Source organism: Suricata suricatta, chromosome 4 (assembly GCF_006229205.1).
Source record: "Suricata suricatta isolate VVHF042 chromosome 4, meerkat_22Aug2017_6uvM2_HiC, whole genome shotgun sequence".
Classification (NCBI taxonomy): domain Eukaryota; kingdom Metazoa; phylum Chordata; class Mammalia; order Carnivora; family Herpestidae; genus Suricata; species Suricata suricatta.
The window spans coordinates 34,285,350-34,309,912 of record NC_043703.1 but is presented as its reverse complement, the minus strand read 5'-3'; the positions used below and the strand labels follow the sequence as shown (position 1 = coordinate 34,309,912).

General features: G+C 34.0%; 1 long non-coding RNA gene across 1 annotated transcript; it reads right to left on the bottom strand.

Moving 5' to 3' along the window:
• Positions 1 to 1,444: 1,444 nt before the first annotated feature.
• Positions 1,445 to 22,742, bottom strand: LOC115289430. The gene is made up of 2 exons (XR_003907623.1): positions 22,674 to 22,742; positions 1,445 to 4,226 (listed from the first exon to the last, which is right to left on the bottom strand). It is a non-coding gene; the product is annotated as an uncharacterized LOC115289430 (long non-coding RNA).
• Positions 22,743 to 24,563: the final 1,821 nt, after the last annotated feature.

Here is a 24,563-nt window from a genome sequence, read left to right as displayed (position 1 = left end):
AGTAAACTGAAATACATGCAAATAACATGAAAAGAATACCTGGTATCATATTTTACCTACAGGAAAACGTATCCATCCATCTCTTTTCTCAATCCCTGCACAAAATGGTGTTTGACTCACAAAACATGAATAATTTTCTAGAAGATAAACATACAAGATGGGTCGCTGTTACCTCTTCAGGGGAAGGGGTCTAAGCCAGTAGCCTCCTAATGCCTGTTGCGTGTCCGTAACACATTACAAGATGCTCATTGAATCTTTTCTTGCTGAAAGTAAAATTTCCTATTCCAACAAAAGTGTGAGCTCCTCTAGGACAACAGTTAAGTTTTTCACTTCAGTCAGTACAACATCTAGCACAGTACTTTGTGCAGAACAGAGGCTTTATTAATGAATCTGTTTGAATGGATGGGTGAGAATCAGTTCAGCTTTTATATACCAGTTGTACATATTAAAAATAAATTTTAGCACCAAGCCTACACATGAGAAAAAGTGGTCGTTTTTACAATGCCATGTACAATAACGTTTGAATTCTCTTAACATCTCTACTTCTCATACTGTAAAAATGCAATCCATATAACTTTTATTTGTAATTGACTCTCCTCTAGTAATAAATAGCTTTTGTTCATGTGGGAAGTTTGCTAGTCCCAATGAAAACACATGGGGGGAAACCTTACATTACCCAAGTCCACTGACATCCAGAGACTGTATGATGCTCTAGTACAAGTCTTACCGACATAAACATATGAAGACAGAAGACAAAAATGTGTTGGTAGTGGTCACATACACATTTTAAGTTTTTATTAGGGAAATTCACGTTTTGTTAGTTCAGTGAAATAATTTCTTTTGACAGAAAAAAAATCCATTTTTCCATTCTCTTGGGAATGCTTAGAATATTCACAGAGATGGTAACCCAATATTTCTTCAAATGCAGTATTTTGGATTGATTAAAATGTGTATATATTATTAAAAGATATTGGAGTTTCAAAGTTTCTAACGGCATTTCTTCCAATGATAGAGATCAAAAGCAAACCACTGAGTTAGAGTTACAAATCTACACTCTTATAGATATGGGAATCATATATTTTGTTCCATCAACATGTCTACTTTACATTATTCAGCACAAAGCTTTGTGAAATAAGAATCATGGGAATATAAGAATATAAAGGAAAAGGGTACAAATAACAGCTTCATAAACTGAGAAATGTACATAAATAAATCATGTATATGTGGGCAGTTTGCTTAGCTGGCAAGAAACAAAATATGGAAAATCTGCTTGTTAAACAATAACTACAGAGTGTGCTTTTATGATGTTTTTCACCACAGTAATTCATATTAGAGATAGAAGCAGTTGCATGTTAAATAAAATCATTGAGCATTGTTCCCCTCGCATTGCAAAGAGCTGACTTATGTTGTTTTTAGATGCCTCCCATTAGAAAGTAAATATTCCTTCAATGCTATGCATTTCACAAAATTTAATAAAGACGAACTGTAAATAAAGTCACGGGGAGATTTCAGACAGTTTTATTAGGAGATTGTTGAAAAGAAAAAAAGAAAATTAAATACAATAACAGTAAACGTGGTTCTCACATTGAAACCAGGCTCAAAGAACTAGGCTACCATAGAAAAATTTCCAATTCTTGCATTATGATGTAAAAACAGATTTTTGTACAGATTTTGTACAACAAAATTCGTAATAACCTTTTATCATTTTTAGAAAACTTTAAATATATAGATAAAAATAGACAATTTTCATAGGTCCTACATGAAGATGAGTATGTTCTGTTCCAAGGGCTTGCATAGAGCGCAAATGTGGTTATAATATAGAACAACTAGACATTAATATTTTTAGGATTACAAAAGCATGGAAACCATAAAATGGGCACAATTTTACTTGTTTATACCAAAAAAAACCTGAAAACAAACAAATTTCAAACCAACCTGTATAACTAAAAAAGGGAAAAAAAAACTTAAGTTACAGACTTAAAATAACATTTCATGAATTGTAATATTTACAACATGTTAGTAAGATTTTCTCTTAACATATAGCTGATAGCTTCTTTCTTTAATCCTTGCTAAAATACCTTTTACATCAAACCAAACACTAAAGCATTCTCAAAGGTCTTGAAAGGATGTATTTTAAAACTATTTAACCTACTTACCAGGTGACTCTATGCAAGGAGCAGAGCAATGGCTGATTCTAACGAGTTAGGTTCAGTTGTGGGCTTTTTAAAAAATCTCTTAAAAAATGTATGATTCAAAAGCTTGCCACAAGTCCATCCAATTGTAAATCTTGTAATCCTTTAAAGACTGCATACAGGGAAAAGCAGGAAATACAAACAAGGAATAGAATCTCTTGTGCTCCAACAACAAAAGAGGGTTATGGAAGAACTATGCATAGGAAACCAAGTTTCTACAAAGCATTTACTAACAGTATTTTAAATAAAAATATTGCTCCCTTTCAAGCAAGTTAAAATAGGAACTGTATATATAACTTTATTATTGTATTAAAAAATGGACTTAGCTGGTTAATAGTGAACTACACAAAGGAAACATGTTCCAGTATTGCAAAGAAGACCTACAAACTATAGAAGCTTAGTGCCAGAGTATCTATGGTGTTAATTTCTTTTCTTAACCGAATAATTAATACCCAGTCGGAACTATCTTTAAACATGTTTAAGCTAGTTTTCTTGGACATTTAGGATTTTGCTATTCATGGTAATAAATAATGTTACGATCATAAAATTTTATGACAGCAAAATCATAAAATGTACAGCGACTGTACTGATTCATAAAATCAGTCTTGAAAGGTGTTAACTCCAGATTAGTAAAAACAAAGAGAAAGTAACGTCAGTGTGTAATAAGCACTGTTTGCAGCTTTACTTCCAGTTATCTGCACAAAAGTGAAAACACATACTGTAACTTTCAAAAAGACAGTGAAAATAACACATAGGCACCCTTCCCTCTGACCGGGTGGGAAGCACAACACATTTTAACTTTATCACTCAGCGCTACATGGTATTGGACTGATACATCAAGGGTTTGTTAGGTTTCTGTTTTTCAGCAACATTAACATAATATGACATTAACATATAAAAATATTTCTGGTGTTTTGATTTACTGTTCAGCCACAATCCATTCTCCATAGTGCAGTTTGGGGCACTAACTAGGGTTCCATATACAAATAAAAGTGGCTGACACAGAGTTCTGATGTCACCAGATGCTTAAGATCTCATTCATTAATACTGTGACTCCAGACAAATATTTACATGCCTGCATGCGTTAAAACCAGAAAGGTGTCTTTCTGACTAACAGGGTGACAAAACATATTTTCTAAAATTCTCATTTTCCTAAACTCTAGTATACTACTGCATACATAATACCTTCCTTGTATGTTTTATGTTTATATACTGTACATGTGACCAACATTTTGAATAAGAAGCATCATTATTCTTTTAAATTCTATATACCACTACCAGTTTGGAATGAAAACATGTTACATTTATTTTTTTTAAGAAAAAAGACCTTCGGTGAAACCTTTTGGCATATATTCAATGCTTCTTTTCAGATATGCAAAATGTTATTTCACTGGGTTGTTGTCAACATCCATTTGTTGGTCTTTCGGAAGTATGTGAAAAAAATCTTCAGGAGAAAAACCACACTTCGTTTAAAATCAAATGTAATAGGATATTACTCTTTGATTTATTGATTTTTTTTAGGAATCCTCTATGTCCCCTATAAGTTCATTTCCAAGTGTTCTTGCTGGTTTCTGGAGGACATAATTCTGTAAGTCTGGGTGACCACTGCTACAAGAGTCTCTTGATGTGCTCAGATACAGAATTTTCGGAGGAAGAAAATGGTTCATTCCATTAAAAAAAAACAAAACACAGCTAGGTCTTACTCAGACCTGTCTTTAACTCAGTATACAAGTGTCCAGCAGCAAAGTTGCAGTTATTAACTGTAAGAAGTTGATACTTGTACATTTACAAACATTCTCAGGTCTCTGGTATGAACCACAGATGAAAATCAATGAAGGAAACTTTTTTTTGTAGAATACTTAAACTTTTAAAGAACATTAATACACAAAATTGAAGAAGTTCCCGTAAAAGGACTTTATTTTTTTTCGAACTTTTCAAACGACGAATGTCTGCAAAATTCTTTACTATAACATGGAATTTCTTCAACAGGAAAGATTCAGTACATGACAGTAGTTTTCAAATACAGTCTTCCATCTAAAAATGAACAATAAAAAATAATTAATTACATGACATTTGGGAGACAAATGTGAATATAAAAACTAAGTAGCTTGCTATAAAATTTGTGTATCATATTCGATCTTTATTTGTTTAGGAAGTAACATTTTTTTCACATATTCTCAACGTTAATATCATAATTTCATTGAATTTATGTGATCCAAAAGAATATAGAATTTCTACTTCTCATAAATATATATTTGGTATTTTGATATCAGTTCCAGAGCATTCAGAAAATGGATAAGGGTGTGTGTGTGTGTGTGTGTGTGTGTGTGTGTGTGTGTGTGTTACTGATATGCAAAGCTAGTTGATTTCTGTTGAATGACTACTAATTCTTTTAAGCTTGCTGAATGAAATTTTCTCTGAATGCACTCAGGTGTGTCTCCATCAAGAAAAACTAAGCTCTTATCATACCCTTTAGCAGTGTTGTTAAATATACTGTGTAATGTAACTATTGTGCACATTTTGTTGCTATTTATAGGAAAGCCACCTAAGTTATTTCATCACTGTCAACGAGCTATATAGTCCTTCCTCCTTGAAGTGAAATTAACTAAACAATTAAATGTTAAGAAAGAATCTACTCAGCTTTTACCAACAGAGAAACTCATAGTCATGTGAAACAGGGAAGCAAGTTGAATATTGGACACATTTAATAAACACATTTGAATGCAGCAGAAATTAAGAAATGGAAAATTAAAAATCCATAGGAAAAAAACAAAACAAAATGTAAACTTACTTCTCAACGGTAACACCCTCTAAACTACCAACATTGGTGTGGACTAAACTTTAGATATATAGTGAAACCTTGGATTGCAAGTAACCTGTTTTGTGAGTATTCTGCAAGATGAGCAAATTTCTAATAAAATTTAGCTTGATAAATGAGTGATGTCTTAAAATACCAGTAGTACATAAAGTACATGACACTGAATGTCACATGATCACAAATGAAGCAATGGTTCTTGAAATTCGCTTGGATTTCTGAGTGCTTTGGATTACAAATGTTTCCAGAATGAATTACGCTCACAAACCAAGGTTTTACTGTATTTGTAGAAAATATATCTAAATTCCCAGTTATAAGACCTACAGTAAGAAGGTAATCAGAAAAGAAAATTTTTCCATTTTTAAAAATGCATATTGCCATGTAAATGTTTGCTGATAGATTCAAAAGTTAAAATCTAAGGAAACAGAAATAACCTACAGTAAATCCAGGAAATAGAAATATATACTCTAAATATTTGCAGATCTTCATCTTTAACATTAAGCTAATTGCATTCTCTCACATAATCTGTAGTAGACATAGTAATTAGTAAATAACTTAAAACCAATGTTAGGTCATTTTTTTTACTTAGAAATATTGGTGTGCCCCAAATTTTACATTCATATTATGTTTTATTTTAGCCTAAATTGTATAGTTGTACTTCTCAGATGTCAGACTCTGTTTTGTTCATTGATATATCCCAATAAACTAGCACATGTTGAATGAATATGTGTTGAATTAATGAATGAATCAGAGACAGGTTTTGTGAGATTTATGCAAAATAAATATTGACATAAATAAATAATATAAATCTAAATATATATATACATATATATATATATTTAATTTAACATCTTATATTGTTATCATCCAAAATCCACCATTTGCCTTTCTCCAAATGGAAAGGAATGTCCATAAGATTAGTCTCATACTGGCTAATTTCTTTTTTTTTTTTAAAGGTTTATTTATTTGTTTGTTTGTTTATTTATTTAGAGAGCATGTGTGTGCACACTCACACCCAAGCAAGCCAAGGAGGGGCAGGGAGAGAGGGAAAGTGAATCCCAAGCAGGCTCCATGCTGTCAGCATAGAGCACAAAGTGGGGTTCAGTCACACAAACCGTAAGATCACGGCTGAACCAAAATCCAGAGCTGGCCACTTAAACTGACTGAGTTACCCAGGCGCCCCACATGCTGGCTAATTTCCAATAAGGTGTATCAAGTATTGGTTGCCTTTATAAAATTAATCCAGTTCAACTTTAATAATAACATTTCCTTGGAAGTCTCTAAATATGTATAATTAATATATTTTAATGTAGGAGACCTCTAATAAAGAGAATGCATATCTGCTTCCCATAAGAAGCATACATTTTTAGATATGATATAACCTGAGAGTCACCAGTGCACATGTATCATTAATCCAACTGAACTCTACTTTTTTAACGATGACTTAAAAGCATACAAAACTACGCTGGGTAATCATCTCAGACATGTTGTCTAAAAACACGTGACTTCCTGGTCTGTAATGATAATCTTTCACTAATAGTAAATATTACTATAACTCAGAAACAGATATTACACTGTTCAGTAAATATAGGAATTTCCTAAATCAAGTGTTAATCAAATACCAATATTAAAGCCATAACATTTTTGACAAAAACTTCTTTCTAAGCAAGGATATGACAGTGCCATATTAACATATTATAAAATAATTATGGTTTTTGCATGGAACATGATCCGATTTCTTCTGTTTGGCTTGATAATGCCCACCTGGGAGACCAAACTGATTTTTCTCACTTATATCATATATAAATACACTATATATATAGACACACAATATATAGTTTCAGTTTCTAGTTTCAGTTTAGCAGGGATTTCAATATTCACGTTGTAAATAAACCTAATAAACTTGGTGTTATAAAATAAGCTAAAATTCAGCCTTTTGTATAATTAGTACAATGTGGCTAAACATTGTACCTTTTAAAAGATAACTTTGATCCTAATGATTTTTTACTACATAAAGCAACATACATTTTATTAAAATCTAGTAATAAATGTTTCAGAAGGAGAAGACTCATATTTTTACCAAAGTTTCTACCTCTTAGCCTTTAATTACTTTATGCCAACTTTTTTCTCCTTTTAACTGTCTCATCATTTCTGCTATGCAGTCAATCATGTTGCGAGTATCATTCCGTTCTTACTTCTCAAAAAACAAAGCCCACAATATTTCCCAGCATTCCAACATCAGATAGTTGGACAAGAGACATCCTCAACTTACTCCAAATTCAAATGTCTAGTATTTTCCCCTCTCATCTTATCTGACGCCCTTCTCCCCTCACCCCATGACCCTGACTCTCCTTTGCATTTAGGACACATCAAGCTCTGTGTTATGTTGGAGTATCCAGGCCTGTTCTTCCTTTCAGAAACCTAGGCGATAAGCACTTCCTCGTTGCCTGCTTCCTTTCCTGCTTTCTGTATGGAACCCCTCTCTATAGAGCACTCCTATTCCTATTTATTCTCCAGGACAAACATCCTAGGAATTAAATCCACAAAACTGTCTCACGTTGAAGTCACACGCGGGAGCCTGCTGCCTGGAGAGAACCACACAGGCAGCAGCTCTATCCCGTCCCACCAGCATTAGAACGACAGTGTTTAGCACGATGCTTGCCTTAAACGCTTAATGCGATCCCAAATGTTAAACTTTTGGAGAGATGAATGAATGTGCTTACATAACAAAAATAATTTGGGGGGAGGTTAGAAATTTATTATTTATTTATTGTTTGGTTTTTTAAAGTAGGTCCATGCCCCATGTGGGGCTTGAACATATGACGTGGATGCTATAGTAACTGAGCCAGCCAGGTGCCCTCAAGCTGAACATTTTAAAGGTCTATCTGAAACTAAATTTTATTTATTTTTATTTTTTTAACTTTCTTTTTAAGTTTATTTATTTATTTTGAGAGAGAGAAAGCACAGGCACAAGTAGGGGAGGGGCAGAGAGAGAGAGAGAGAGAGACAGACAGAGAGAGAATCCCAAGCAGGCTCCACGCCATCAGCACAGAAGCCTGATGCAAGATTTGATCCAATGGACTGTGAGATCATAACCTGAGCTGAGATCAAGAGCTGGACACTTAAATCGAGCCACTCAGGCGCCCCTGAAGCTAAATTTTAAGATTAAACTATATTCATTTAAAAGCATAAAAGAAATAATTATTTTGTAAGCATCTACCATAGATCATGTACAAAGTACATTTATAAAAACTATATCCATTATATTTATGTACTCAGTATCTGATCTATTATAATTCCACTTTTAATAAATGTCTCCTTGCATTTTTGACTAATGTTCCTAACAGATGGACAGATGCATCAAGCATTAAAGCTGCCAGCTATAAAACAGATCCCACCTGCTACAGTTAAGGCATTTCCATGATTAAATAATACTTAGGCCTCGGAGATTATCTGCCTTGGAATTAACTGGAAGCAGATATACACCAGGCAGAGACAGACCCTGGAGAGTAACTCACCCTCCTTTTGACTGCAAAGCCTAACTTTCAAATCAGGTCTACTTTCTGATTCTCATATTTGTTGAAACATACTTATGGATAATTCAAAGTCTATAAGGAAAAAAAAAGTTTTAACTGATTTTATATTGCTCCAAAGAAGTTAAACTCATCCCACAATTCACAGCAAACAGCCGCACGTGTATGTGCCCAGAGAGCTAACAACAGGCCTCTGAATTATGGGACCACAAGTCTATCTCGGCCTTTTGATAACAAACAACCTGAGTGAAAGTAGAATGGTGAGGGTGCGAGGAAAGATCTATGGGCCCATAATTCAAACTGAGCTATGGTTTTATGTTATATAATAATGGTTTCAATAATCCCCTTCCTTGAGTCTTCAAACGGCAGGCAAAGCCATGGGGCCAGAGAGAAGGCCCTACAAAAACAAGCTCCAGAATGAAGGTCATTACAACTGCTGGAGTATTTCCACAGCTAAGACTTCATTATTCAGAGGTGTGTGGCTTAATCTGTGAACTCAGGGGCCTAATTTATATATTTGGTTTTAAGGGTTGCCCTTTGTGCATTCTACTCACCTTCTAACTAGAGAATCTCACACCCATCGCCCTTTCTCAGATAGTGTTTATTTATTTCTACACGTGTTGATTGCAGAAAGATGTTTTCTGTTTCTTCCTGATGCTGCACCAGGATTACCAAACAACTGTTCCTTGATGACTCAAATGGATGGAAGCTTTTCTTTAAAATCAACTAAACCAGCAATAAAGGAAATGTTGATTATTATGAGTATAATTAATATTTTCTGAGCACTTGTGGTCCAGCACTTATAGCTTTTAACTCTAAACTTCCCAACAACTGACCATAATAGTTCTTCCTAGTGCCTTTTAAAAGTAGGCTATTAAGCTTGAAAAATGTAAATCTCTTGCACATTTTCACAGAGCTTGCAAATAAAAGAGCGGTGATTTGATATTTGTGTGAACCCAAATTTCACGTCCATTCCACTATGGCACTTTCCTTTAATAAGCAATCGGATCCTCACTGGAGAAAATATAATGTATCTGACTTGTAGAGGTAAGAGACTGAATTTCAGTACCATCAGCCTCACAGCCTTGCAGATCTATTCCTCGCTGTAATCCCCAAGACAGGGTCTTTTTTTTAGTATGCAGAACTTCAACCGAATAAACTGAAATGAGAACTAGAATTCTGATGGTTTGATTTAAAAAAAAAAAAAACTTCCTTTAACACTATGATTATTTGCTTTTGTATGGGAGTTTGATATGACAAAAAAATCATCAAGCTACACTTTGTGCATGGGAGTACTTAATTAAAAAGTCTGTTCTAATTAAGAGCGTTGGGGAGTAGGGAGTGAATGAAACTATTTAAATTACAAATTCCTAATAGTTCCAAAGTTCACTGTCATTTGATGCTTAAAGCTATAATTTGGTGTATAAGAAATTATCTAGATCACAGAATAGTTTACTGAGGGTATAAACTTTTGTATGCTATTTATTGTTATGATGAAGATTTTGATCTATAGATAGAGTTAAATTTTTAAAAATTCCTTGTAAAACTGGATCTCAGGTTTTAATATTAAATTTGAAGCCATCAGATCAGATCATTAAGCATACAGTATATGCCATTAGGTGTATTATTTGCTGTCTAAGGAGGAAGAAATACAGAATCTGTCACAAAATTTCCAATTTTGGTTTGTTTTGTGTTCATGTATTAATTTTAGTACTTTGATATAATGTTTTTGCAGGTATTATTATATGTAGTTATTGGAAATGTCTAATACATATACAAAGATATAGAATCTAGCTTTCTTTCTATATGTACTCTAAAATTAGAGTATCGAATAGCTTGATTATTTATTTTTAAAACTAACAAAACTTTGGGCTCCTAGGTGGCTCAGTGGGTTGAGCATCTGACTTCATCTCAGGTCATGATCTCACAGTTTGGGGGTTCGAGCCCCATGTCGAGCTCTGTGCTGACAGTTCAGAGCCTGGAGCCTGGTTCCGATTCTGTGTCTCCCTCTCTCTGCCCCTACCCTGCTCGTGCTGTTTCTCTCTCTCTCAAAAATAAACAAACATTGAAAAAATTAAAAAAAAAAAACTAACAAAACTTGTTCAATAACAATGACATTATATAATAAGATTGTATTTTAGAAGATAGCAAAAATACTGCAACAATTTCAAAGTGCTTAGTTGGGTGACACCAGAAATTCAATTCTTCCACTGTATGAAAACTACATGAAATCACTAAGAAGGGAGTCTGTTAGTGAAAGGGATTGCATAACGTGCAAATAGGTATATATTCTAGTTTTGAATAGAACTCCTTGCAAACATTCACAAGGATCTCTTACATGTTTCTTTTGCACAAAGGGCTTAATAAATGACATTTCCTGTTAGGAAGTAGCTTTATTAAAAATGGCATCTATTTGTTCAAAACTTATATCCAGAGACCTGTAATCTAACAAAATTTGCTGCTTTCACAAAATATGCATGTACACATATCTCACGACTCTGGAGCTGAGGAAAATATTAACATAACAGAAGGCAAACATATAAGATCATGTATCCAGAAGGTTTAATATTTACTTAAAGACTATTAGGTTAATATTAGTCCTGAGTTTCTCTCAACATCATGTCTTAATCATGCGGAGTAAGAGAAACCAAAACAAGTGATGAAAACAAATGTTAATGATTCATGTGATATTTGATAAGACAACCAGAGGAAGTCAAAATAAAAGCAAACAAACAGGAACAGATGGGAAGGATCTTTGTCAAGTCATAACCCCTCTTCTAAAACCCCCAAAGGAAGAAGCTAATTAAAGAAAATATTGTTTCTTGCTTTTTTTTATAACTTTATATTTAGAGTAAGAACATTCTGCGACTGCTAAAGCAAAGAAGCAGAGACACAAAGTCTACATTTAACATGAGAAGTATTTTAAGAGAGATTGATGTTCAGCACAGGCCCTTTTATGAGAGGATTCTAAGTAAATACCATTTCTTCTCATGAAATGCAGTTAATAGTGATCCCAGAAGTTTCCAGAAAGTTATATGGGAGGTTGTGGTCAAGTATAATTAAAAAGGAAAAACTGAAAAAGTGACAACAGAGTTTGAATTTTATGTAACTTAAGGTTATGGCTGCAGAATGTGAGGCCCACAGAGTTGGGTCAAAGTGAGAGAGGACTAGACCCCAGATCCCTTTGGAATGCTTTCTGCATAAGTACCTGGTGCTTTTCTAGAGAGTGGGCATGGGCTGTGTATATAAGGGCACTGCAAGAAGTGTATTCTGTCTGTACAAGCCATAGGTGATATGTTACCAAATGGAACAATATGACCCAGCTCATTTGAAGTCAGAGAAGATAATATCATGTTTATTACAAGACTAGTATAAAGTAAAGCTCTTGACTGTGGTTAATAGTGATGACAAGGGGTACCTGGGTGGCTCAGTTGGTTAAGAGTCTGGCTTCAGGTCATGATCTTGGGTTTGTGAGTTCCAGCCCCACATTGGGCTCTCTGCTCTCAGCACAGTCTGCTGAGTCTGCTTGGGATCCTCTAGCTCCCTCTCTCTCTGCTTCTCTCTTACTCTCTCTCAAATATAAACATTTTAAAAATGGTGACAACAAAAAAGTACAATCAAAAACTGCTTTTATATATTTCTCAGTTCTCTTCAAGGAAGAAAGTAAAGGACAGAACCCAGTCTAGTTAAATACATGTTCTGGGGCACCTGGGTGACTCAGTTGGTTAAGCCTCCAACTTTGGCTCAGGTCATGATCTCACGGTTTGTGAGTTCGACCCCCTCGAAGGGGGTCTGTCCCAGCAGCTCAGATCCTGGAGCCAGCTTCAGATTCTGTGTCTTCCCCTCTCTGCCCCTCCTATGCTCATGCTCTGTCTCTCGCTGTCTCTCAATCATAAATAAACATCAAAAAATTAAAGAAATATGTTCTTAGAAGATCATCTACAGCTATAATATATAAGTAACTAAGCTTTATCAAAGGTAATAAAAGTGCAACTCTGTCCATTCCTTGTGAAAGAACTTTGTATCAGACATTGGGTAAGCACAAGAATTGAGGAGAACCCCAAACTTTGACAATTCAACCATTGGAAGCATGTGGAACTGGACTGTAGGTTTTGTGTGGCTAGAAGGATCATCACTGGGCAAGCTGGTCTGATCACAACATCTTTTCTAAATAGGATGCTAACGAGACAGTAAAAAAGCTGGGTTGAAAATGTGCAGGGAAGGCATCTGAAGATCCACAGATAACTATGGTTTTAATCTCAGCTGGCTTGGAGTTATTTAGTCAACTACAGCCATGGGCAAAATACTTTCCCAAATGGCTAGATCAGCTTAAAATATCTCATTTCCTCTGAGAAGTGACATTCTTGCTGTCAGTATCTTAAATTAAGGCTCTTTGCCTGAATTTTAGGCTCAATGGTGAGGTTGATGTTCTCTGTGGACAAAGAGGAATTTGCTACCAAAGATTAAGATAATCCTGTTTTACTGGATCCTAAAGATCTTTTATTCTGTAACTCAAGGATATTCCCCAGTTGCATAGAAGTCTAGACCCTGTGGTTCTATTAACTGGTATCTATGTAGGAACTCAATATTCTTTGAACCATACCTCCATGACCACAACCAAACAAAACTGATTAACCAACTGTCTCCTGTTTATCTTTGCAATAGGGAACAGACCATTCGATAATAATATTAAGAAATTAGCCCTCTGACAAAATGTTTCGATCATGAATAATCAGTCTATACTCGTGGACAAGGTTTGGACCCCATTTATCATATTACTATAACCTAGGTGTTGTTACAACTGCATGTCACAGGATTCAAACACTTGTCCCCTCAAACTGGTTTTATAATGCCAACACTTAAAAAGCTTCACTATCCTAGGGGCACTTGGGTGACTCAATGATTTAAGCATCAGACTCTTGATTTTGGCTCAGGTCAAGATCTCACGGTGCATGAGCTCAAGCCCCATAGTCCATGAGTTTAAGCCTTGTGTTGGCCTCTGTGCTGACAGTGTGGGGCCTGTCTGGGATACTCTCCCTCTTCTCTCTCTCTCTCTGCCCCTCTCCTGCTAGCATTCTCTCTCTTTCTTTCAAAATAAATAAATAAACTTTTAGAAAAATATTTAAAGAACACATCACTAGCCTATAGAAATTGATTAAAGTTTGGCAATAATATCTTTAAAAGCAGATAACATATCATCTGATGTTGTGTATTTCTAGTATCTTGAACAATCTCTGGAACCTGGAAAGTGCTCAATAAAAATATATGGAAGGAACTATCAAATTAAGATCACAAAAATGAGGAGAAGATGGATGTCATGTGTACCTGAATGTACACCTTGAAAAAATACAGTCTTATGTGGGTGCTATACTGACTTAGATTATATGACTGAGCCTAATTATGACGACCTATCAGATGCAAAATTATAAACATTCTGTCAAGATTGTATTCTTCCAAATGTCAATTTTGTAAATTTTTTAAAGTCCAAGGAAGAGCTCAAGATCAAGGAGACTAAAGAGAAATGACAACTAGAGATGATATGTGATATTAAATTGGATTCAGCAATGCTATAAAAATGCTATAAGGACATGATTGGGTCAAATCACAAAATTAGAATTTCAATGTCAGATCAAATAAGAGTATGGTGTCAATGAAGTATTTACTGGTATGATAATTAAACTGTGTTTATGTATAGGAGAGCATCTTTATTTTTAGTAAATCCGGCTTATGTATGCGTAAATTATAGCATGTAAAGGGCCATGATTTTTTCAACTTATTCTCACATACTTCAGAAAATACTATGCAGATATAAATAATTATAAAACACATGGGAGCAAAGTATTAAAAATAGATTAATGTTGGCAAAAGACATATGAGAGTTTTAATTTTTTAAAAATTTCCTGTAAGTATGGTTTTCTTTCAAACACAGTTAAAAAATAAAATATTTTGCCAAAATGGTACAAAATTTTAACACTTCACCAATATCAGCAATTTATCAATAACTCATTGAGGATATATACTCTCCACTATCCACAGATACTACTTTACTGATTATGTAGATAATATTCTCATTGTAAATATTTTATGATTAACAACAAAGCTTTTGAGAAGTCCTATTCAAGTTTTAGATAGTAAGATGATGCTTAGTGATTTTCTTAATAGAGTTCCTCTCAAGACCAGATTCAGTTTCATGAAACTTACTGGACTAAGGGTGTGGACATAAGCCAGATTCTGGTCTATTGGTCCATTATGTTTTAATGGTAAATTTACAATTGTAAAGTTTATGAAGTCTGCTTAACTGTATTACCAGTTAGTTAGTGAGGACTATGTATGCTAATGTATGTTTGTTGGTATAAGGAAAGTACTGTTCTGATTAACTGTGCTTGAAACGCAGTTTATCTTTGAAAAGTTTATCAAAAACAAACAAAAAAGTAGGACACAAGCGTCTTTAAAGTTTTGTTTTGTTTCTGGAAACAAGGAGAAATTTCATCGCTGGTAGGTCTACTTTGGTAAAGTATTTGTGTGTGCGTGTGTGTGTTCTAATTAAGCATTCATTAGTAAGAAGTGGGAAACCATCAGAGTGGTTAATGGACCAGCAAGTGAGAATGCGGTGCGTGGTACTTAGGCTACCTTGTCCTGATTGGAAGGTGAGACCTCCCAACTTCAGCAAAGTAAAGCACAGTAAAAATCTCTTGTTACTTTCTCCATTCTTCTATTCATTTCTGGAATAAAGAAGACTAAGACACAGGTATGTAAGGAAATAATCATTTGAGCGCATATCTAAACCTGAGGATGAATAGATAAATTATCTACTATGCTTAATTAAAACAGAAAGTAGAAAAAAATAGTGATGCCTTATTTCATAAAACAAATACTGCAGGAAAGGGAAATGGATTTTTTAAACCAATCATTCGTATCCTTCAGAATTCAAATCCTCAGTGAATAAATTGTTTTCAGAATAAACTTATGTGTTATCTCTGAAGAGAAGAAAACCAAAGGTGACAATTAGAAGAATAGCTTTCGCAGAGCCTAGTGATTTTAAGTGTGGAGGGAAAAATCATCTTTCCTTTAGAAGTTTAACAGCCACTATTACTTTTGATTTTCTCTAGCATGACTAAATGAGCTATTTTAATAAAATCATATTTGTTTAGGGAAGTACCTGTAAGTGAATTAAGTTCTAACTCTCTAGAGCTTTATTGAACACATTTATACAATGCTGAACCAGAATATTGGTCTAGTGCTAAACTTGACAAATGACAAACTTCCATGAAAAAGTCTCAACTTTTTAAAGTAAATATGAGAACTGTTTTAATTAAGGAAATGACACTTTTGTGTAGGGCAGCTTTTCTTTATATTTTATCTAATAGAACCATCAACTGTTGTTTAGGCAGTAGGTGGGTAAGAACAGTAACATATTATACAAGTATTAAATAACGTAACTAAACTTTAAAGACACTAAACTCCAAAATTAACCCACAAGGAACCAACCCAGAGTAATGTAAAGTTATATTAAAGAAACAGACTAGGAGACAAGAAAATGTGTTGCCAGAATGGTCATATCTAAAAAACAAAAAAAGAATATGAGAATTGATAGAGTGTTTGTCTGAAATGTAGCCTAGAGAAAGCAGTTAATCTGGCAAATTTTACAAACGCCCATGAAAGCACATACCAGGGATGAAGTTCCCTTCAAAGACTGATGTACACATCTGGTCTGCCTTTAGATATATTCTCGAGCCCATGAAATATTTGATTATGTAATACTCCTTGTTCCAATCCCAATCTTGCCAGATAATTGGATGATTTTATTTTCTATATATTCACTTCGATAGAAATGTGTTAAGATGGCCAATAATGCTCCCTGCCTCCTGATATTCACATACTCGGGTGCTCCCCATCTCAAAGCTTTAAGTGTGGGCTGTATCTAGGGACTTGCTTCTCATGAAGAGAATATGGCAAAAGTTAATTCACTTCCAAGATTAGGTTATAAAAACGGACTTTGGTCCTGCTGGCAGACACGCTCTTTCTGGATCTTCTCATTTGCTTGATCTGCTGAAGCAGGTTGCCATGTACTGAATTGCCCTATGAAAAGTCCTTGTGGCAAAGAACTGGCCAAAAGCCTCTGGCCAATAGCCAACAAGGGAACCGTGACCCTCAATCCAACACCCTTGAAGACGGGAGGCAAGCCAACAGCCATGGAGGAAGCTTGGAAGTAGAACCTGCCTCAGTTGAGTCTAGAGAAAACTGCAGCCCCTTCCAACAGCCTGAGAGACCTCAAAGCAGATGACCCAACTGAGCTATTCCCAAATTCCTCACATACAGAAACTGAAATAATAAGTGTTGCAAACCGTGAGGTTTAGAAGTAATCTGTTGTTTCACAGTACATAGTTAATACTCCTTCCTTTATAAGAAAGATGTGCTGGTCAATGTCAAAAATAAATGTCTCAGTTCTGTGACTTACAGCATTTTAGCGTAGTACCTCGGTTTGATTTCTCCTGGAGCGCAGAAAAGATTGATAACCCAGCTCTGGGTCACTTTGAATTCACCAGGCCGAACGCCACTTTGTGAGTTCGCTTGGAAGCTTGCCTACACTTAGAGAAACAGCAAAACCAACCTGCATGTTTGCCAGTACAGTATTTGTCTTACAACAACAAAATAATATTTAAAAAACTCTCTAATTTGCTACTAATGAAATGAATTTTTCTAAGCCACAGAATATTTTTACATCTTTAGAAGATTTGTATAGTCTTTCAAAAATTGATACTATATATGTATATATACATATATAAATACATATTAAATATGTATATCCTCTGTTAAGTAGAAGTAACTTTACTTATATTACCTTAGGGCAATTTGATTCTACTGGGGATAAAATATAGGCTTTCTTTAGAGATTGATGATCTTATTTCAGGACATATGGTGGTCTCAGAAATAAAAATGATAATTGTCAATAGTCTAATTCTTGTACTAAACTTGTCTCAGAATAATAGTCGTTATATCAGATAGTTGACTCAATGTGACAGAAGCAACCATCCCAGGAAATTGTAAAGCTCCATACTCCTGAAGCTATCACCATTTAATGAATTACCAAAGAAGAAAAAGGACAGAAAGAAACAAAACATTCTAGATCTATTACAGGCACTTAGAAAAATACGAGATTGAAGAAGAAACCAGACAATCATTTTAATGTCACTCCAAACTTTTGATTCAGGAGTGGTGATGGGCTAAGTTCAATTTTGATTAAACCTTGGTATCTTACAATATTCGAAACTGTTGTTTATCATACTACTTGCTTCCCAAGGAAACAGACATAACTCTTTTTGCAAACTGATCAGGAAAATATCAACAAAACCAGCCACAAACAATGACAAAGGTAAAGCAAGCCACTAGATGCTTTCTACAGCGGAAAACAATGAGAAAACAAACAAAAGAGACAAAATGTGCTCTTACAAAAATATGCAAAGCTAATAGATAACTTTGCATTTTATGAATGGCCTTGTCTCTAGACACAGAATTTTAGGACACATTTGAGCACCCTGGACTTACTCACAATTTATGTTTAAGTTCCAATTTGTTCTCAGCATATATTAAATTCCATGAGATTGTCAAATTTCTTTAATTCAATTTCAAAAAATAAACATAAAAATCTCTACAAATAAACATTTAAAGTATATTGTAATAAATGTGCATATATTTAGGAAGAAGATAAATGCTGATATATGGATATTTCATGCCTACTGTGAAATTCTGCCCTGGGTCATGGTTACATAGTCACTATGTCCATCACAATTAATAGCTTGTATCTGTGGTTACTGTCAGTATTTCCTAATTTTCCTATCACTACCAATTGTGACACAAATAAAATTAACTTATATCACCATGTAGATCATTATATCCTGAATTAAGGTTAGATTTTGAGAAGTATTATGAATATAAGGAACTCATCTAGGCTTATGTCAAAATTGCTTTATAGTAAAATCTTTTATTTTCCCATCAGAGAAACTATATGTTACTTTTTTAGGGCTAATTCAGTTACACTTAGATGATACCAAATCACTCAACCAAAAACGCCTAATTTTATTTTAATATCCTTGATTAAATTCAATTGGACAGATCAGTGCTGTCTCTTTTTAAGGAAACCTACTTGTATAGCTGTAAGAATATTAACCTGTAAGACTTGATTAATAAGTACCGCCTGTTTTCCCACCATTTTAGTATTATGGTGTCTGTATGAAGAACTCACTTTAACAGGTTTTTTTGCTAGTTCAGTGCTCAGATGAGAATTCTTTCAATGCTTCAATTCTAACCAGACACTTGATGACTTTATTACCAAATGCCTTATGTATTGAAAAATCATGATAATCCTAAAGCTTAAAAATATACTGTAGGACTAGTATTATTTTGGTGTAACACACACTTGGTTTTGATAATTCAAAACACTCTTACATGAACATTTTCTACTTGCTTACCAAGTCTGAAGAATATGTATAATTTTTATTTTTCCCTTCATCAAAACAAGAATGTATTATACTATTCAAACGATTGCAGAGAATATGTATGCATCAGAGGAAAAGCTACAATGAGAGTAAATTATTGTTGCTTTTTTGTTTATGACTCTATTCAATGTAGTCTGATTACTTGAAAGGACTGATATCCAACATATTGCCATATGAAACAATATCATGAAAAATACATGTCTCTTAATGCAAGAGTTGAATTGACAGTTTGTCATAGGTAAAATCTGCAGAATCAACAAAGATGCAAAATAAATAAGTCAAAATATGAATTATCTAATATACCACTATGTATTTTTAGCATTCTCTATTCTAATTTTATGTACGTCATCTAGCACTGTAATTGTTTTGGTCTCACTTTAATGGACAAAATTCAATGCTGAGTAATCCATCCTTTCTAACTGCCATTTAAAAAAAAAAAGAAAGAAAGCTACTTTATGTTTTCTCTTCTCCTTAAAAAACTACTAGGTCATTCATTACAAATAAGGATGGTAGAGAAATGTTTTAACTCATAGTCACTTAAACATTCTTTCCTTAATGTTGCATTTGTTACTCTTATAGTAAACTTTCCTTAGAGCAGGGGCTTGAGACTCTGAAAGAATGACAATATCAAGATTAACCAAAGAGATTCTATATTTTCAACCTGAGGCTTTAATGGTGTCCAAGCTGTAACTCTTGTCTGGACCTCACATTCAAACTACCTCATACCTAAACTCCAGCTCTACATGCACCTGGATGCTTAATTTACAACTCTATCTAAATGCCCCATTGGCCGGGATCCCTTTCCCTGACTACCTACTTCGAATTGCCAATTGCTGTTTTTGAAATCCTATGAGTTGATTTTCCCCTTGTCCCTCACTACTCACTTCCACTTATTCCTTGAACAAGACCAGAACTCGAATTCTCATTACTTGACTTCTGAGTTCACTACATTCTTCTTTATTCTTACTCTAGATCAACACTTCCTATGCTATGTTTATATTGGACTTATGACTTATTGATTATGACTTATTAATATATTGATTTCAGATATAAAACCAAGGGGACCAGATTTTTTCATATTATTTTGCAATAATCATACCACTTAAGTGCCTAACACAATGGGATTAATCTATTTAAAATAAAAACTTGTTTTCTTTTTTATTTATATTTTATTGTATTTCAGATATAAAACAGGGGCACCAGGTATAAAAGAAAAGGAAGCAGATAAAATTCCTAAATATTATTTCGTTATCTGTTTAAAACCATACTCAGAAGCAGCCATAATATTTATGCATCTTCCATTTGAAAAAATTATATAAAATATGTCAATAATATGGCTTCTCAGAAGACTTAGACTTAGAGATGTAGACTTTAATGATTCATCACCGATCACCCAATAAGAATTAATTAGTTTGTGGTGTTCTTAAAGTACTTTTGTTTACATTTTAGAAGCTCTAGCTCAAAGCAGTACTTCTTTTACCTTTTAAGGGGAACACAATCAAATTTTCTAAATTTCAGGTTCAATCTGTTAAATTTATTTTAGGCCTTGAATACAGGTTCCCAAAAGTGTACTAGTGAGTTCTGATAAACAACAAAGCTAAAAATAAATCCTACTGGAAAAACTTCAAAGCATGACTACCTATAATGTTTATGGAGCATGTTAGTTTTTTTGATTGTTTGTTTTGTTTTAGAGTATGTTAGTTTTTAGATATAAAGATATGTGGGTATATTATTTGACCATATTTTGATTTGTTAAAATGATTCCTGGTTTCTCATAAAAATGTAATGTGTAAATATATCATATTTCTATACAGCTAAAATTAGACTTGATTCCTACCACCCCTGAACAATACCTTGACACCCACAGGTTTACCAAAAAGTATTAACTCAATGCATATTTTACTAGAATTATTTATGTATCTCTATATCCCACCAGATTTTCAAATACCTAGAAATGATATCATGTGTTTTGCATTTTTCTAGCCCCAGGACTTGGTGTGTAAGCATTTGTTAAAGTGAATTGGTTACAACAGATAGATTTACCAAGAATTCGTTACCAGAGACAGTTTGCCAAAGTTCATTCCATGACATATTGCTTTTAATTCATTAAAAAGGTTTTGTAATCAGGTAACTTTAGGAAATGTTAGTTTAACTTTTAAATGAAATATATATCAACTTTAACGCAGGACTTTTAGAGTCTTTAGAATATTAAAAATGACCTTTGAAAATTCAAGAAGATATTATATTTTTAAATGAATTCACTTTTCACAGACGGCCATTTTTAAGTTTTGTTTTCCTAAACTGTTCATAAGACGATTCTCAGAAGAGGACATTGATATCGGTCTAGAAGTCATGTTGGAGGAATGTATTCACCTATGGTTTTCCATTCCATACTGCGGTGACAATTTCAGAGCAGCTGGAGTGGTCAGAAGAGTTTTAAGAAGAGACAGCAGGTGACAACTATTTATTTGAAAGGGAGGAGAATAGAAGTTCTGAGGTTTCATTAAGATTTAAATTTGTGGGGGCACCTGGGTGGCTCAGTCTAAGCATCTGGCTTCGGCTCAGGTCATGATCTCACGGTTTGTGGGTTCGAGCCCGGCACCAGGCTCTGTGCTGACAGCTAGTTCAGAGCCTGGAGCTTGCTTTGGATTCTGTGTGTGTCTCTCTCTTTCTAACCCTCCCCTCCTCGTGCTGTCTCTCTGTCTCTCAAAAATAAAAAAAAAAAATTAAAAAAAGATTAAATTTGCGATCTTGGAGTTTCCATCACTTTCCTTGTTTGTATTCTGTATTTATTTACTTATTAGCCTAACCATATGAAAGTGTGCACCTCCAGTTAGTGGTTAGAGAGGAAGATGACAAAACCACAACAGAGAAGAAACTGAAATTAAAATGAGCACAAAAGTGATTTTAAAATGTCTAGTTTTATATAGTCATGGATTTGTCACATTGCTAACTCATTTTATTCAGAAATCATAAATGCTGCCAACAGTAAAAAAAAAACCAATAATCAAAGTCATTGATTTCAAGGCCCAGTATTCTAAACTGTCACGGATCCACTAAATATTGCGAATATTGCATGTATACTTGGCTCCCCAATATTACACCCCGAAACTGTTAAAATAGGAAAGCGTTGGAATAATGACATAAAATTTCACCACTTTGTTGGCTATAACATTTAACATTAAAAAATAATTGAAAATGTTTTTGTATTTCCTTTGTTTTGTAAAAACAACTTGCAAAAGGAACAAAGTGAGTGGTTATAATTCACAGCCTTTCTGTGTGATCTGCTGGGTTTAAATAAATGTCGGTGTTCCGATTTTTTCACGGGGGAATAGAATCACATACTGAAACACTTTTTAAACAAGGCAACCAAGAACTGCATTTGAGATCAAAATGGGCAATTACACCAGCTAAATATTTAAACATTAACTTAGAAATCAATTCATATGAGACTTAACAAAAACAAAAACACACAAAAAATATATATGCTATATACACTTTACTATGCAGATAAGTGCTATTAGTATTTTTGGAATTAGTTGAGACTTCATTGTGGATGTGGTATTATGAGATAAGAGAATGTGGAAACTAAATTAAATACTGTCCAAAGCTTTGTATCAAAATGAGATTTGGTCACCTGTTCACATGAGAGCTCATATTCTTCATTGTCTTTCCTCTTTTGGATGGATGGTCTCTGGGGTTTGAGCCATACTTTACTAATGACTTGACAAGGGTTAACTTTTTGAAAGGAATTGCAATCAGTTCAGTGCGATGGGTTCACGGCCTTCATTTGCTATTATTAGTAGGTGTAACAAAAAGCAATAAACCACTAGTTAAATTTTGCATGCATGCATTTTAAATCTTTTTTTAAGTTTATTTATTTTAAGAGAAAGCATGTGTGAGCTATGAGCGAGCGAGAGAGAGAGCACATGCCTATGAGTGGGGGAGGAGCAGAGAGAAGACAGGGAGAGAGAGGATCCCAAGCAGGCTCCAAGCTGTCAGTGTAGAGCCCCATGTAGGGCTCAGTCTAAGGAACCAAACTGTGAGATCATGACCCCAAGTGAAATCAAGAGTCAGCGGCTCAAGAGACTGAGCCATCCAGGTGCCCTTTAGCTGCATTTTAAAATCCCATTGTAAGACTATAATAAGATTTCTACAAATAGTCGGATAATGTGATACGGAGAAATAGATTTTTAGAGCCATAGTTTGATTCTGCTATTGGTAACCCTTGGAATGTTAGTGCAAATATATCAAATCCCACCCAGGAAAAATAAGAATTATAATAAATTGATTACAAAAAAATACATCATAATCATATAAATGCCATGCCATTAACAGTTTTCTTTTTATCTATCTTGTTTACTTCACTCTATTCACTCATTGAAGCTTGGAGATACACTGACCAGAAATGTATTGTTTAGTGAAATACAGCCTATGAGCTACAGTATATAATTCATCAACCTTCTATATTGAAGTACCTTTTGCAATTTCTTGAAATGTTTCTTATTCTAATAATTTAAGTAGTATAATTAGAATTTAAAAATAAATAATTGGGCATTTATAATCCTTTGCAAATACCAATTAAGTACCTAACACAATGGGATTAATCTGAATTGCAAAAATTTGAAGAAAAATTGCAAAACATTGAAGAAAGATGTGGGCAATGGGCCTTAAAATTCTATCTCAAAAGTATGCCAGAGATGAAAGCAGTTAGGGGAAGTCATTGCATTCATTGTAGAAGGCTTGGAGAGCTGTTCTCTTTACTTGTGACTTTGTTTTAAGCTCATTTACTTCTTTTGAGAGAGAACATGTGCATGTGAGCAAGCGAGGGGCAGAGAGAAAGGGAGAGAGAGGATCCTAAGACAGCTTGATCTCACGAACCAAACCCTGAGACCGTGACCTGAGCCAAAATCAAGAGTCAGATGCTTAACCACCTGTGCCACCCACACACCTCTTTTTACTTAGGACTTAACTACTATTTTTAATTTAGTTTATGTGTTGACATAATCTGACATACTATGATATTTTTTTTGATTGAGAGAACTTTTCTCATACTATTATCAAATACCATAAATAAATATTTATCTTATTCAGGTTTCCACAGTATTTTAAAAAATCTATACTTTTACATAAAGTTCCTTCAAGAAAAAAAGTATGGTAGTACTGAGTTTATGGTCCTACTTGGGCAACAGTTAACTAGAACCCAGAACCATCTGCTGCATTTAGGAGAGGAATATACTTTCTGTTACCATTGTTTTGCATCTAATCTTTCTCATTTGTTAATTTTTTCTCCATTCCTAACAGTTAATCTAGAGATAAGGGCTCACTGAGATATTTCATTTAACAGTGCTAGATAATTTATAAAAAGCAGTCAAAAGACTATGATAACTTGAATCAAAATACGTAGAACTATATTAATCAGTAAAAGTGATTAAGAAGAAATAAAGATACTGAAATTTTAATGATAAAGTAAATATCATTTTATCATGAAAATCAAATAAGTGGTTCTTAATCTGTTAATATGGGA